Genomic DNA, 16587 nt, shown 5'->3' with positions numbered 1-16587 from the left:
TCAGAAGGACCAGGGTCGAAGTCATCTAAGTACCGCAATTCTCTGAGTCTGAGAGCAACGTTAGCAGCACATAATTCTAGCGGTTATGTCCACCGGTGTTATAGTACATATATAGCACAGTTTTTGGCGCTATTGATGGTGTGATTCGTACTGCATCACAAATACTGCTGATGGAAGCAGTTTGACACTAATACTGCTCTCATTAGGTTAGGTTGTCATAGATTAGGTTAGGTTGATTAGGTTAATGTGGTAGGCCAATAAGCAAGCCACGCATAGACCAGTTTGGTTCTTTGCGATATCAGATGGAGTTCACTTGCTAAATCCAATAGGAGTAGTCATCGTTTAGGATGCATACGCTTGTCGTGACTTATAAAAAACTATAAAATATTTTGTTCACCACTGTAACAAGTCACGAATTTTACGATATAAAAAAACGCACATTCCTTATTATTGATAAACGATACTTACGGCGCTCTCTAAGCAGCGCTATTTCATCCTTTATTTCGTATTTATAGTTGAAACTTTACTTGCACAAGTATTTACATAGGACAGATATGCTTGGCGCCATTCACCATTGCAATTTGTCGCCTGCATCTTCATTTTTATCTCTTTTCTACTGCAGATAATTTTCGCAAAAAGAAATGCGCACTTAAATTTACCTGCTCTTCAAGCCCAGTATCTTCGTAAGTCCGTTTGTATGTATGTATCTGTGTGTGTATGTAGTTGCTTGGCAAAGTCTTTGCTTGGTGTCCCTCGGCAGCAGTGTCTGAAAACTTCCAGTCACCTTATTGCAACAGTGACACATCCTTAGGGCATGCTTGACACTCGCTTGCATTATACTCCTTTGTTTTTATTGTTATTTGAGCTCGGAGCTTATGCTTTTGAATATTTTGTCAGAATTTATCTTTGAATTCAATGCATATTAATGTGTGTATAATGAGCCTGCGGCTGCAATCGAAGTTCAGCATGAAAATGAGGTTTATTATTTCATATGATAATATTAATATATAATCATCTTACATTGCACTTGAGAGAGAAAATGTTGCAATTGTACACGTACGTTGCTTTTATGGCGTTTGTCGCATGTGACAGCAGTTGTTGCGTACTCTGTCGCTTAGCTGGAGGACTTGCAAGTTTGCATATTCAGCTTCCTATTCATGTTTATTAAAATAATCATTTTGCATTTTCTTACTATATTTAGAGATGAAATGTTTTAGTTAGCGCACTGAGATCCTACACAAAAACTCAGTTTGTATTTACGATAATTGTATTAGTTTATCTCGAGTTGTTTTCAGTCAACAAATCTAAGTACTATAGAGTTCATTTTACTTATTGAAAAACTTCATGGTTTTACAGCTATGTATAAGTAAATAAGGATAAGTGATAATGATGTTCCATGGACTTTGAAAATTTAAGTATTCTGAAGGCATTCAGTAGAAATAACCCACCTATTTATCTGATTAAGCGCCGTATTGTTCGAACTAAATGTCGTCGACAACTATATTGCAAACCCAGACACGAACTAGTGATTATTAATGGATCTATACTCTGCTCTAGACATTTTCTGCAGTCTTCTCGATCTGTCAGCGCCATCCTACGGGCGTGGGTTGCCACCATTGATCAGTTAGTATACCAATTATGTTCCTACAGTATTTTCTATCGCGTACGAATAGGAATTTTGTGTACTTCCGGTCTACCATGACTTTTGCAGTCTTACACCCAGATTGCACAGTCCATCGGGTTTTGATTTTCTTTACCATGCTTCTGTCAAGATCGTCGTATAGATAATGCATGAGTTTTCCAATGTTGTTCATGCTTTCGTACACCATTCTTGGCGATCTCGTTCACTATTTCATTGCCCTCGAAGCCTTTGTGGGTTGGCGCCCAGTAGAAGTGAAGTTGCTTACTTCTGGCAACACTTTCTACTGCTGCCCTGCTTCCCAAGACACATCTGGCTGATATGCGGTTCGAGATTACTGCCTTGATTGCTGCTTGGCTGTCTACGTATGTAGATGTTGACTTTGGCCTTGCCTGCAGGTGCATTAAAAGTCAGCTCTATGGACTTCGCAATAGCAAAGACTTCAGATAGAAATATTCCGGAGAGGTCCGCAGACTTAAAGGTTGCCCTATGCCTGACTCTGAACAGTATAGTATATTTCCGCACGTTTATAAATTCTCCTGTAGCCAGTAGTCGTCCCGCCGATTTTGCTGCGTAGTTTTCAAGTCTATAAGTGGCTGGTTTAGTACTAGTTCAAAAGACGCCCTTGGGGTTGTTCTTAAAGTTCCCGTAATACACAGCGCAGCGAGCCTCTAAATTGGCTTCCGGTATTCTGTACGTCTGCCCGCCATGCTACTGTACCTAAAGCAGCAGAATCGGTCGCCTAATAGCTGTTCAGCATCAGTACATAAGAGAGAGGGAGAGAGCCTCCAGGTTGGGCCGAGCATCTGCCTGCACGCATATAAAGCATTGTTGGCTTTCATCACTCTTTCTTCGATGTTGTGCCGCCAAAGCAGTCCAAGACTACCCCAAGGTACTTGAAAGAGAGGAATAGCTGCACTCGAATTCAGCGGTATCCATGGCTTAGTTGCTCTTCAAGTGGAGTATTACTAGACTATCTTCTTCATAGTCGTTTAATATAACAAAGAATAAGTTCGTTTTGATTTGGGGCTCAGCTTCATAATGTCTTTTGTAGTCATTCCGCCGACCTAAGATACAGTTTCTCAATAAAATGGTTGCACTTTTATTTTACATCTGAAACTTTTTTCTTGAAGTACTACTCATTTATAATTTTTCCCCTACTACTGCAATTTACATATGTTAAATTAACCTTCAATTGATTGAAATATTATTCCTTGTAAGATTGTTAAGATTTCTTTCAATGGAATTGAAGTTTCTTTTGAAATGTTTGGTTTTCTTCTGGATTGGGTCCGAAGTTTTTCTATGTAACTAATATTGATGTCTGATGATGAAGTGACCATTAATTTTGTTAGCATAGCGGCGATAGTAGCCTTGAACTCATTAACAGTGCGTTTAGGGTAGTCAAGGAGTGTCTAACCTCGCTATCAGCATCGAGTGTCTTTGTGCGGGTCGATGCGCCTGTATCTCCTTGTGTTTTACTACCAGATAGCTGGGTTTCGCGGAAGCTTGCCCAGAGCGGGCCATCACCGATACATGCGCTGACGCAGAAGCCTTTTGGCACAAAATCGATCGCAGGAGATCTAGCGATTTCTTTGCCCTCACTAAAGCTGGCTTCTCCCCAGTTATGGAGCTTTTAAAAGACCTTTAACCTATTGCCGCTCATGCTGTAAGGTTGGAAATCTTACCAGACGCCATCTGCAGAAGCTCTATGGAAGAAAATGTGGTGGAAACAACTCAGCACTTCTTTCTTCACTGTGCCGCGTTTTAGAGGTCAAGACTTAAACACAAAGGACTACATAGCAGACCACGTCCTATCTTTGATCAGCCATAATAATATGTTATATAGTAAGAGTAAAGCTAATAATCTAATTGGAGAGAAAACGTTATATAGAGATATTGACAAGGAATTTCTCTGACTACTTAATTTTTAACCTACAATGGAGGTGATCAGCTCAGTGGAAGTCGGGCAGTTAGAAAAGCGAGACCTTTGTGTGGGCGATTTGGGCTACATCCACGCCTTTTTTAGTTGCTTATAAGCTTATTGTGGAATGATTTCCGGGAGTTGCCATGCATTATGAAAATTACGCAACCTCATAAGTACCTATGTTGTTATTACAAATTGCTATTTCCTGCCAGCCAGCGCAAAAAGCAGCGATATCAGCTGACCAAAATATTACAGTATGACATTGCGAAGTCGCGGCTCACACTCGTCTTCTTCGTGTGACACCACTGCATAGATACACGCGTGCGTTGGTGTGTGTGGGCTAAAGTGACGAGTTGGTTGCAATGCTTTTAGCTGCGACCACCGAGTGCATGCAGCCATGCAAATGATGTATACTGAAGTACAACAGTTGAGTTCGGGACCAAGGACCAGCCAGTGAAAGCATTGTTTGCTTTCACGGACATCAAGAAGACACAGCGCTACGGCGCACCATGCATTTGGGAGAGGTTAAGAGAAATCCAGCAACTCCAGCGCTTCGATGTCAATCTGATGCGTGTTTTCTGCGATGGCTTTTGTTAGTGTTTTGTGCGGATGTGCGTGAGTGTGTGTGTGTGGTTTTACGACGCGTATTGTGACGCTGGTCGATGAGTCAATGGCGCCAGCTTGGCTCCACGCAGGACAAACGGCATGGTATGCACGTTGGCGTTGTTGCACGTTTCACTCGTTTCCAAGAACTTCCAGCCATTCGGCACAATGGCACTGTGGCAACATCAAAATAGAAAGCTGCGACAAAAAGCCAAAGACAGCGAAATATTGGGGAGATAACTAATGCAAATGTTAAACATTGAGTAAACGCGGTTGACGCTTTACAACAATGTACTAGCGGGTTACAAGGACTTACATATGTATCTATGTATATATACATATAGATTGCATTGTATATATTTATGTATTGTTAAGATGCGGACACAGTAATGGAAACACGGCTTACAGAGTTGCAGCGGAATGTGCGTTAAAGCAGGAAGACTTCAAGATCGGCCAAGGAGCCGTTTAAGCGCAATGTCTTAAAGTTTTAATCATTCGCCATTAGCACCTTGAATATGAACGAATGTCAGTTGCATATCACAAATACGAACAATAGTAAATAGAAGAGAACGAGCATCATTTGCGTGACAAAGTTGAAGGTTCTTCTTTAGTGTGTGGTGACATTGTCTAAGCAGACGATATGAGTCCCACTTGGATCGTATAATTTCCATTTACAATATTTTTTCAACTGTTTTCAGCAAAAATTATAAAGTTGAAAATAAAACAAAAAACGAAATATGACGTTGCCACCTATTTGTAATTATTAATTTTAAAAAAATTTCAAGATTAAAAAATCCTTGTTAGTAGGCTTGTTGCTGAAAATAAATTGAAAATATTTTTTGTAAAGAGTTGCCACCTATTTGTAATTTTAAATTTAAAAAAATATATATGTATTTGATCAAAACCAACCTTGTGAGAAGCCATTTTGTTGAAAATATGTTAGAAAATATTTTTTGTAAAAAGTTGCCACTTATTTTTAATTTTAAATTAAAAAAAAATTATTAAATCAAAAAAGCTTTCTAAGAAGCCATTTTGTAGAAAATATGTTAGAAAATATTTTTTGTAAGGATTTGCCACCTATTTGTAAGTTTAAATTTAAAAAAAATTGTAAAATCGAAACCAACCTTGTGAGAAGGTATTTTGTTGAAAATATGTTGAACATATTTTTGGTTAAGAGTTGCCACCTATTTGTAATTTTTAATTTAAAAAATTTTATAAGATCAAAAAAACTTTCTGGAAAGGCATTTTGTTGAAAATAAGTGAAAATACTTTTTAAGAGTTGCCAGCTATTTGTAATTTTAAATAATAAAAAAATTGTAAAATCTAAACCAACCTTTTTGTTTGTGAAATTTGAAAATTTTGTTGAAAATATTTTTTGAAAAGAGTTGCCACCTATTTGTAATTTTTAATTTAAAAAATTTTATAAGATCAAAAAAGCCTTGTGGAAAGGCATTTTGATGAAAATAGGTGGAAAATATTTGTTGTAAAGAGTTGCCATCTGTTTGAATATACCAATTTCATATGCATGATTTTCATAAAAAAATGTTTTATTTTAAAGATGGTCTTCGAAATAAACGTATTTTTTCAGTATTAGTATCAAACCAAAGATGTTAAAGAAAGGTTACATTTTAAATTGGTTTCTGAGGTTGCCAACTGATTGAAATTTTCAATTAATAGTATTGTAAAAATAAATTAATAATTGGAAAATTAAAAATGCGATCTCATAAAGGCATGCGCGAAGTATTTTTTGAGAAGAGTTGCCAATTGTTTGAAATCTTAAATTAATAGGTTAGGTAGAGATGAAGTTAACGTGGTGGTGAACATCAATACTTTTTGCGAAGGTCAATAGAGACTTGATATATAATTCTGGTAGTTGACCCAGTTCCTTAAACTGCGAAGTTCGTAGATATCTAAGCAAAGTTCTAAATGAAGCCGAACAGAAGCAGAGGAAGGATTCTAGTGTCTCATGCCTATGTACATACATATCGCTCATTTGCTGCAAGACCGGCATAAGTCAAAAAAATCGATTTGCCAGAAAACGCATTCAAAGTTTTCAACTGACTCCAACCTTACACGGAAAGCAGGAAATACATTCTCTTCTCAAGCGAAGCATATAAGAGGTATTCATATGAATTTTTCACTCAACATGAAGTATGATATAACGAACATTTCTGCAGCATTAACTCAAAAATCACGTTTTTTGATTTATGCCGGTCTTGCAGCAAATGAGCAATATGTCCTGAACATTTTATATGTTTCATCAATAATACTGCTAATGCGACTAAAAACCGTCCTGTAGTCCTTTCGTGTTAGTAAAAAGCATGCATCTCACCCAGATAAGTCTACCAGCTCTTTCGGAAATTTCATTGTGAATCGTCTTCTACGACATGTGTGTTTCCTGAACTGGTTCAGTACAGCAAGCGTATGCAAGGTTTGGCATTCTTATTGACTATATCGTTTCCCGGAATGCCCATGTGGACTGGAACCCGGGATTACTGTTTCAATTGCCTCTTCACTCTCGATGTATGCATATTTTGGTGGTCTTATATATTGCAGTATTTTGACAGGCCTGAATTGTCGCCTGAGATCTAGTTCCGCGCAATAAATCTCGGCACTTACTTCTTCAGTTATTTTGGATCCGTTTGTGTAGATGTTGAAAGTTCTATTGGTGGATCGCTTTCCACTGTGTCATCCACTCTCTTTTAGTGTTACATGAAATCTTCTCTCTCCGATTAAGCTTGAAGGTATGTGGTCTATTTTATCACCGATTCCCTGCCGCTTGAGCTATGGCCGAGGGTTCTTGTGGATAGTTTAAATAACACCTCTTATCTTGCAGCTGATTTCGCTCCCGAGCCTAGATTTTAGCAAAGAACACCACTCACCACACTACATTGGCATTGCGAACCCACTTACTCCTTTTAAATAAGCATTTCCGAAATATCTCAATTTAACAAGGTAATCTTTATTTTTTGCAATTCTTGATGACGTCGCTTACAAATATTTATTAATTGGTGCATTCACCGCCGGTACCTTGAATGGAACGGTGCATGAAAAGCAACTTTGTTGAACTCCGCCCAGCGTCTCTTGACAATCGCAAGCGTATCTGTGTCTGCTTTTTAACTCCACGCCAGCCAGACACAAGCGAAACTTTTGCTTGTAAACAAAAATTGTTTGTGTGGGCCAAAGTTTTTACATCATCATCGCTGCCGCTTTCAGCTGCACCACTCACAACAATTAGGGTACATGTATCTGGTACTTGTGCATCTGCTCGTGGCACACCACCGCAACGGGGTTACAAGATGCGCCGCTTTTGCTCGATTACTTGTTTCGTTTCGTTGCGCTGCTGCGTAACCTTCCCGCCGAAGTTCAACATCACCCGCATGCACGAAATTGTTTGTTTATATTTACTTTTGTACTTTGTGGAGCGCTGTTGTTCCTCCAATTTTCGGTGGATGCGCTGGGGTCTGGCGCTGAGGTAGTCAATGTTGTTGCGGTTCTGCTGTTTTTTTTTGGTTTTTTTTGGCTTTTCAACGCCCAAACAATATGCCTAAGCATATTAATAAACTGAAGGATATTTCGGTGCGCAATATTTTTGGGAACCTGGCGTTTTTTCATTGTAAGCTCTGCCGGTTCGTTGCAGCCCGCGTACGCGTACCGTGAAATTGTTTATTTGTTGCCGTCATTGTTTATTTACTTTGTTAACCAAAACAAGTTTATCCGGTCTCTCAAGCGTACAGAATGACACTATTTTTGACTTATATGTATTTGTAAATAGTTATTTGTGAGTGTGCGAAAGACTGGAGATATATTCAAAAGATCGACTTATAAAACAAATTTGGTAACGACCCTCTGTTGACTAACATCCATATTCGACATCCGGCATTCAACAATTAAAAATTTTGAACAACACTGGAACGACCAAGGCTTACGTTACTGAACAATACCAGTCAAAAAGTCTCTGTCATTGTGTATAAACCGATTTCGAAATCGCCCTCAGAACCTTCGAATTTTCTGATCGACTTTGGTAGAATCTTTTTCGTATTCGAAATACAATCATAAAATCGTGTTTAGTGTCGTAGGTGATATCTGTTGGAACTCTATAATTCTTTCTAGCTTGCATATTGAACGTGTATTAGTCACATATCACATCACGTATTTGACAATAACCCATCAGCCCTGGTACTATCAGAACGGAGATGAGTTCTATGCTAGCGGACTAACAGGTCTTGCAGTTGGTATTGACAGTTTTGTGATTCGACGGATGCGTCGCCTTCTTACTTTGGCTCACTGTAAAACAGATATTTTTTGGCTACCCAGAAGATACTTGGTCTAGGACTAGAAGTTGAGAGTTGCTTGAGCCATTTATTAAATAATCGTTTCTGCCCACTCCCGAGTGAATGCCGCTCAGAGAACTTTCCTGAACTTTTACACATGACTCCATTCTCCATCCATTCGTTCGACCATCTTGGAATCAGCATTAACCCCAAAAACAACGTCAGCCTCGAGATCCAACGCAGAACAACCCTTGACAACAGGTGCCATTTCAGACTGAGTAGGCAATTGAGATATAAAGTCCTCTATTAACGAACAAAGACCAAACTCTACAAGTCACTCATCATTCCTGTCCTGCTATATGGTGCAGAGTCAAGGACGATGACAACATCTGATGAGTCATGTCGTCTGAATGGATGAGAATTCTCGAGCTCTGAGAGTATTCGACGCAATATCCACCAGTATCTGAAGATTTAGATTTTACCAGAAAATATCCCGAAAGGTCAATTTAAGTTAGAGCTTATCCATCGTATTTAGGATCGAGATGTGTGAATTATCCTTAGATAAAATAGATATGAACCTCTGAAAATTCTTCCTAGGTCCAAAAACCGATGAAGGTTGCTGTAGTCCTGTTCTAAAAAGAGAGAGAGAGAGTTCTTCGAAGCCCCATTTTTGCTTTCTTTTGTGACTGTCTAACACAGTACTTTGAATGACTGAGGGTGACATCTATCGGATAGAATATTGCGATACAAGTCTGGAAAGGTACGATGATATTGGGTTTCAACTATCATATTTAATGGTTGCATTAACAGTCTTGGTTCACCGAGAAAACACCCTTATAAGTACCAAAATCACCAAAACAAGAACTACTAATTACGTGGCCCTTGAATTGTTCAATATAAATCTAAGACAATAATTATGTTTGAGCATCTCGAGTATATATTTGGGACCGACTTGTGAAAGTTTCAGTCCTAACAATGCCTTCCTAGCTTACCTTCTCTAGAGACCTAACAATAGAAGAAAATTACTCCGTACATTTCTGTAGATTGATTGGGAATCCATAAATTGTAAAAAATTGAACGATTCCTGTTTAATAAGTAGAAACTCATACACATCCTTCTATTTCTTACCAACATGCATCTCTAACTCCACTTACTCCTCTTTCTTCTTAAATTGTTGGTGAATCTTATTAACATTTTCTTTGCTACCAGATAAATTACCGCATGATTAATTATTTACCAAAGTTAATTATGTCAGGTCTACGCTTTGTAAGCAAGTTTTCACCTGCTTCTCTTCTGTCCTTAGGAAGCTGTTTCAAAAGAGAAAATATCCTGTGAGCGCCGCTTTGTTTATTAATAGAGGTTTGAGCGCATGCTCAGCTCTTATGCGAACTTGAAGGGAGCACCCTGGAGACAAGAGAGAGAAAAGTGTGCTCTTAAAACTGCTAATTGAATAAAACAATTTAATCAATCTGTGGCCTGCACAATAAAAGCCATTTCTGGGCAAAAGGTGGCGGCCTACAACCCCATATGCCTTGTCAAATAGCAAAATGTTTCCTAAGCGAAGAAAATAAATGTTTTTAGAGATTAGGCCAAGAAAAATAAGCGTAGATGGATTATATTGTTGTGTTTTATTGGCAAAGAGATGAGTTACTTACCACCCGATTAATAAAATCCTTATGCTACTGAAATTGTGTAGCGTAAGACTGAGGAGTTGTAAACACTATTGATTGGAAGCCAAAGGCTCTGGTAAACTATTTTCTAAAATGCCGAAAGTTGACTCTCTGATAGTTTCATGGAACAATATGTGGTGTATCGCCAAATGAATTTTTAATAGGGAACTCACCAAGCCCAAAACTTGTTTAACTTATCAATCATGTTAAGTACTCGTATGATTTATTCGTCTTTAGTTATGTGAAACCTCATACTCTTTCTCTGAGTATATCTAATATTCATCTTATTTCCCCAGGTCGAATACGAAACTGGGATAGGATGAATATTTCCTTTAGAGATACTTGAGAGAGATAAGCAGAACATATTTTTTCCTTACAAATTTTCTACTAGCATATACTTCTTCTTCTTTAATGGTGTAGACACCGTGTTACCGTCTGCTGGTACCCACTTTAAATAGTTGGTCGAGTCCTTCTTATCTTTTTGTGCTTTGCAACTTAATATTATTCGTTAAATGAAAGCATCCGCCAATTTCAAATCGATTCTGGACCATTTTTTTTTCAATTAAAAAATATGCACGGGATTTCCCATTGTAAAAGTAATATCCTGTCTTTGTTATCTGTACATCACCATATTTTGGAGGGTCCAATAGGAGGTGTAACGCTGCAGTTAGTTGATTTAAGTAGTACTACATTCTTCTTCATCCAATGTGAGGCTTACATGCTTTCATTATTTTTGGTGGTGTCTAAATTCGTATCTGAATTTGCGCCTTGTTGTTGTTTATATAAATATGATATATTTTTATAGTACTTGATCTTATCCTATATAGACAGTACATATTCATATGCTTAGCAAATCGGTAGTGGTCTATTTTCATGACAGTCTGGTCTTCGTAACCCGAACAGAAACGGATTTTCACCAACCAGGATTGATAACTCGGCAGTATTTCTCAAAGTTAGGTTCATAGAGAACCTTTGGTTAGGTAAGGTTGGGTTAAAAGGTCGATCCTAACAGAAATTTCAAGGTTTTGAACGCTGGATGGCAACGGATTTTCACCGAGCAGAGCTGACAACCGGCAATACGAGGGCTGCTATATATATTTGTGGCCTAATAATGCAAATAGGAATATTTATCAACGAAAATGTTTTTTTTTTTTTCGTTGGATTTGGCTCGTCTTGGAAGACCCACACGGTCGATTGCTGTTTTGTTTCGGGCTCATACGCATAGATTCATGATTCGTCACCTGTGACGATCTTATAAACGTCTTTTGAAGCACCGCGATCGTATTTTTTCAGCATTTCTTTACACCAATCCACACGAGCCTTTTTTTGAACGATTGTCAAATTGTGCGGGATCCAACGAGAACAAACCTTTTTTACGGCCAGGTGTTTATGCAATATCGAATGTATGCTGGTGGGAGAAATGCATAGGCATGCCTCTATCTGAAGGTAAGTATGTTACATGACGGTCTTGCATTATCAGTTCACGTACGGCATCGATGTTTTCTGGCACAACGGCTGTTTTTGGACGACCTTCACGGAATTCGTCTTTGAGCGAGCGTCGGTCACGATTGAATTCGTTGTACCAATTTTTCACAGTGCTATAGGATGGTGCTTCATAGCCATACAAAGATTTTAGTTCATCGATGCACTCTTGTCGTGATAATCCACGTCGAAAGTTGTGAAAAATGATCGCACGAAAATGTTCACGAGTTAATTCCATTTTTTGGCCGAGATGAATTTTTTAATTCCCTGTAAATAAAACAATTCACGATTAAATGACAAAACGTTCTGAGTGATCTTATGCTAAAAAATGTCAAACTTTCCAATGGAATTGTCAGATTGCGCCTGGCAACACTTAGTGTTGCCTAGTCCAGAAATATATATAGCAGCCTATGTATTTCTAAAAAGTAATAAGGTAGTGTTTTTAGAGAACCTTAGGTAAGGTGAGGTTGGGTTAAGATTTCGATCCTAAATGAGATCTTACAGCTTAGAACGTCGTTTCGTAGTGTTACTCAAAACGCTTATCATAAGACTCTTAGAAATCGACAAAGCGCTTTGCTATGTCTCATGGTTCGCAGAATGTAAGACTCCGAGATGTTTCAATCTCAGTGTTGCAAAAGCTGAACAATGGAGGAAAAAGTGTTCAAATGTTATCGCCTCATCCTCCAGCATACAACTAGTGTCCGTCAAGATTTTTAGCATTACCGCACGAATATCAGTTCGACAATGTCCTGTAAGAACCTCTCCGATTGCGGCAAAATGAAATTTGCTGAGGGCAAGCATTTCAGAAGACCTCCTGCTTTCTACTTTAGATCAAATAGTCACGCAGGACCGGGCCGTCGAGCAGCGACTGCAAAGCACATGCAGGGTCCATTGGTTCAGTGCTAGATCGTAAGATACCAATGAAGATCCAACTCTGTCGCTTTCCAATGAGCGCGGTGCAAAGTACCCACACTAGACAGAGCTCGTCGGCTTTGCAGTTGCTAGCGATACAGTTATGACCAGGCACCGAAACGTACATAAGTCTGATAATGAGCTAGCTTGTTGCTGTTTCTAGTGAGGACAAAAACTTCTTGACTAATATTGCCACTCTGATGTTGAAGTGAATGCTTACTTCTTTAAAAGAGCTGAACTTCGTAGCGGTACGTTTACTGTCACCTTAATAGCAGCCATTTCTGCTTGAAAAACGCTTCAGTGGTCCGGTAGCATCCAGCAAAGATTGACGGAGAGCTCCTTGTTGAAAACTCCCCCTAGAGGATTTGGAATCAAAAAATATATACTTAGCAAACCATCATCAAATCGGATACAGAGTTTTAACTGACCGGACAGTCACCTTGGCAATATTTCTCAACATTATTTGGGAATATTCCTAGCAAAGCTTAAAACCAAAAAATATACACTTAGCGAAAATATCAACCGGTTTTTCTGTGGTTGAAGATTTTTGACCATGTGTTTTGTGACGGTAAGGGTAATCTATTAGCTGTTTGTGGTCAACAATTCGAGAGGTCATTGACCTTTTTTAGGCGAATATATATGAGGGTTAGTATTATCGTGATAAGGAATGATAACTGGAAAATTTAAACTGCTAAACCCCTTAGTATATAGAAAAGCAGTCGCTAAAACTTTATCTATATATATCTTAAACTATGTGCAACAAAGTGTGGGCATACTTGCCGATGACAGGACCGGTAATCGAATTTTATTTCATGCGCTAATACATTCATTGATATGATCTACGGTATGACTAACAGAAACTATCAAGCATGGACCAGTGTGTAATGCACGACTTCGTTGTCCAGGCGCATTACTATAAGTGCGAGTCTTTGCGTGTGTGTATGTGTGCGTGATGTCCTGCGCCAGCTACCGACAACCATTGACACGGGTGATGGGCACGTGCGTTCAAGTCGAGTCAAGCGTAAAGCTTTCGGAACGGCCCGGCATGGCCTGCATGGCTAACAGGTGCTCGTCGTTGGCGTGACTGATAAAGCGACACAGGAGCTGCGAGGGAAGCGCCAACAACTGGCGGTGCAAACATGGCAAAGTGTACTAAAACGACACGACGACGACAGTAGTGAAAGTAGTAAACAGAGAGTCGCGCCGAGCGCTGACGGCCGAGCGGAACAGCTGAGCAGCGCTTAAACGAAAGACACGAGTGCGAAACTGTAAAGAGCGTGCGCCGTAAAGAGCGGCAGTAACTTTACTGACAGTTAAGGGAAATCCGCAAGTAAAGTTTGACGTGTGAACACGGCGGCTACGTTGGCGGCGCTATTGGTTGGTTACTACTAAAAAATATCCCTTTTCGCTGCTGTGTTGATAAGCGCACTGCGAGTTGCGAGCTGCAGCAAGTCATGCTCTGGTCCTGCAGTGCAGGAATCTTAGCTGCGGGGGGTGGCGGCGCATATACGAACGAAGCGCTTACGGAGCGCACATAATTTTCGCCAAGAACGGATGTGAATGAAAGGCTAAGGTGCTATGCGGATTCGGTTAATGGCAAGCGTTTAGTACAAATTGTGCGTTCGTACGGTCCGGGTGTATTGACGCGTTTTCGCGAGTAAATTTTCTGCTTTTCTGCTTCACATGAAATAAGCGTATGCCGTTGCGTTAAGCGGCAAGCAACAAGAGAGTGTTGAGCGCACGAAATAAAGTAATTGAAGTGAAAATATTCAAGCGTTGAATGTGAATAACGTTAAAAGTTAACGGTAGTGTGCGAAAACCGTTAGACGCGCGCTTAAAATTGTTGTATTTTGTATTTGCGCTACTTGAGCGGCACTGAAACCAAGGCGTGCAGCCGCGCGTGTGTCGCGAAAATTGTCTGCCTGGCGCTGCCTACAGTCACCTGCTTTTATAACGGTACATAGCAAGCGTTTTAAGTGCTCAATTAACAAAGCAACAAATTCAATCAAAAACGCGCGCAAAAAGTGCACATAACAAGTCGAGCGCCGCACAAGAAAAACACACGCTCACATAGTAGGAAGCAAGCGCGCTCCCTTTGCACATATATATACACGCTCCTCATATATATATATGAGAATACATAAATAAATACACAATCTCATACATAAATACACGCACACATACATATAAATACACGGTGCGCGCTGCATAAATTTAACCAACTGATATCATATCAGCCGGCGCTGACGAGGCGAAAGTGCAGAGAAGGCCAACAACGCACAACAGCGCGGCGGCAAGACGACAAAAGAAATCGAAAAAAGTAAATACAAAAAGTCGGAAACTAAAAAACCGAACAGCAACAAAAGCAAAAAAACAAGTGAAGTTGTAGCGAAAGTACGCGCGCGCTCCACAACAACCGGCCGGATATGAGAAGCGTCTCCGCTGTTGCCGACGAGCACAGCTGTAAGGAAGCTGAAATTAAATTGCGCGCGCTTTTTAAATTATTTATTAAGCGTAATTAAAGCAAAGCGAAAGTAAGTGTGTGTAACGGCGCTGAATTGCGAAAAAACGAAACTCTATGCTGTGGGGTTGTGTAGAAGAAAGGCGAAGAGGGAGTGTTGGGGAGCAAGGCGCTGCGCCAAGCAGTGAGGGCAATATGCCAATGCACGTATTTTAAGTGTAAATGAGCACGTAAATGAGTCTGAGCAAGCACAAACACGCACACATATAAGAGTTACACAGCCATATGAAAAAGAAATACACACACATACAAAAGAAACACACACACTTATAAAATAAACACATATACATATATATTCCCAACTCAGTCTTAACTTCTTGCACAAAGGCAGCTTGCAAAAAAAATACAAAAAAAAAAATTGTAGACGGCAAGCGCATCAGCAACCGCGGCTGTCGGCAGCCGGCAGCTGTAATGAGCAGTCACACACATATACACACATATGTATGGCTGTAATTACATATTGGCGTCAGGCAACAGGAACTTGCTGTGGAAGCGGTAATGCGTTAACGGTAAAAAGGCCATAATAACAGACAAGCCAGTCAGTCAGCCAGCCAGCCATGGCGCATTAACAAAGAGAGCTCATATTGCTTACATCACTGCCAACAACACATCATATGTGCGCTCTGTATGGGTGTGTGTGTTTGTGCGCGCTTATACAAATAATTGTCCTTATATGCCGCTGAAGTGTTGACTGTCAAATACTTAAATGTATGCACATGCATAAATAGGCAAATATGCAGTTACACTACACACATACTTGTCTATATGTATGCACAGTGTATTTGTACTTAAGCTTGTATGTACTTGTATTTGCCGCATTGTTGCTTGTTGTTGCGGGAAGATTGTGACGAAGTTGTTAAGCAAAAGCAGCAACTCCATTTTGATCCATTATGAAAACAGTTGCCTTTAACGGAGCAGCATTAATTCTAGTGGTAGGGCAAATATGGCGCGTGAAGCAGCGCTGGGTTTCTTAAATTACATTTTTGTTATGCAAAATTACAATATGAAGATTTAGTTTAATTTTAATGTTTTTTATTTATTTATTTTATTTTCTATTTATATACTAGTAGATCTAGCTCAGCGTTGCTTTGACTACTCAACTCAAACTAATATTACTTACGAATACATGAAAACTTGTTGCCGGTATAAAAAATCGTTCTTGTCGGCAAAAACTAAAAGACATTGTACCAGAGGTCTATTTTTGAAAATTATGGACTCAAATATTTGCCAATAGAAAAATGAAATTATGAATTTTTAAAATTTCAATTGAAAATTAATACTTTTGTCGTGAAGCTATTTACAAACATGGCGAAAGCTAATGCATTGGGGAACTCTAGTAATCTGAACTTGAACTGTAACAGAACCTTTTCGATTAAACTTTTCAGCCAAAATGTGTGCTTCAAAAAAATTTCTGGAGATATTTTTGATAACTAAACGTCTCTTCCTCACCTCCACCTCCAAAATGTTTATCGTTGACCTTTAAGTCTTGTATTTTTCTGTGCAATGTTGTGAGTGATTGTTAAGGTTCGATTTTTTTCGATATTCCGCCTTTTCATCAAAAT

General features: G+C 39.3%; 1 protein-coding gene across 5 annotated transcripts in view; it reads left to right on the top strand.

Moving 5' to 3' along the window:
- Nucleotides 1–16587, top strand: part of LOC105223795 (CUGBP Elav-like family member 2) — a 329720-nt gene that overhangs the window by 24760 nt on the left and 288373 nt on the right. The window contains exon 1 of one of the 5 annotated variants that reach the window (XM_049446815.1): nucleotides 14672–15038. The exons of the other annotated variants lie outside the window; for them this stretch is intronic. The gene's annotated coding sequence lies outside the window, so the exon portion shown is untranslated. Of the gene's footprint in view, nucleotides 1–14671; nucleotides 15039–16587 lie in introns of those variants that run through there. 5 annotated transcript variants of the gene reach the window in all.

This window comes from Bactrocera dorsalis, chromosome 1, assembly GCF_023373825.1.
Source record: "Bactrocera dorsalis isolate Fly_Bdor chromosome 1, ASM2337382v1, whole genome shotgun sequence".
Classification (NCBI taxonomy): Eukaryota; Metazoa; Arthropoda; class Insecta; order Diptera; family Tephritidae; genus Bactrocera; species Bactrocera dorsalis.
Note: the sequence above shows the minus strand (reverse complement) of the source record. Positions and strands in the feature narration are given on the sequence as shown.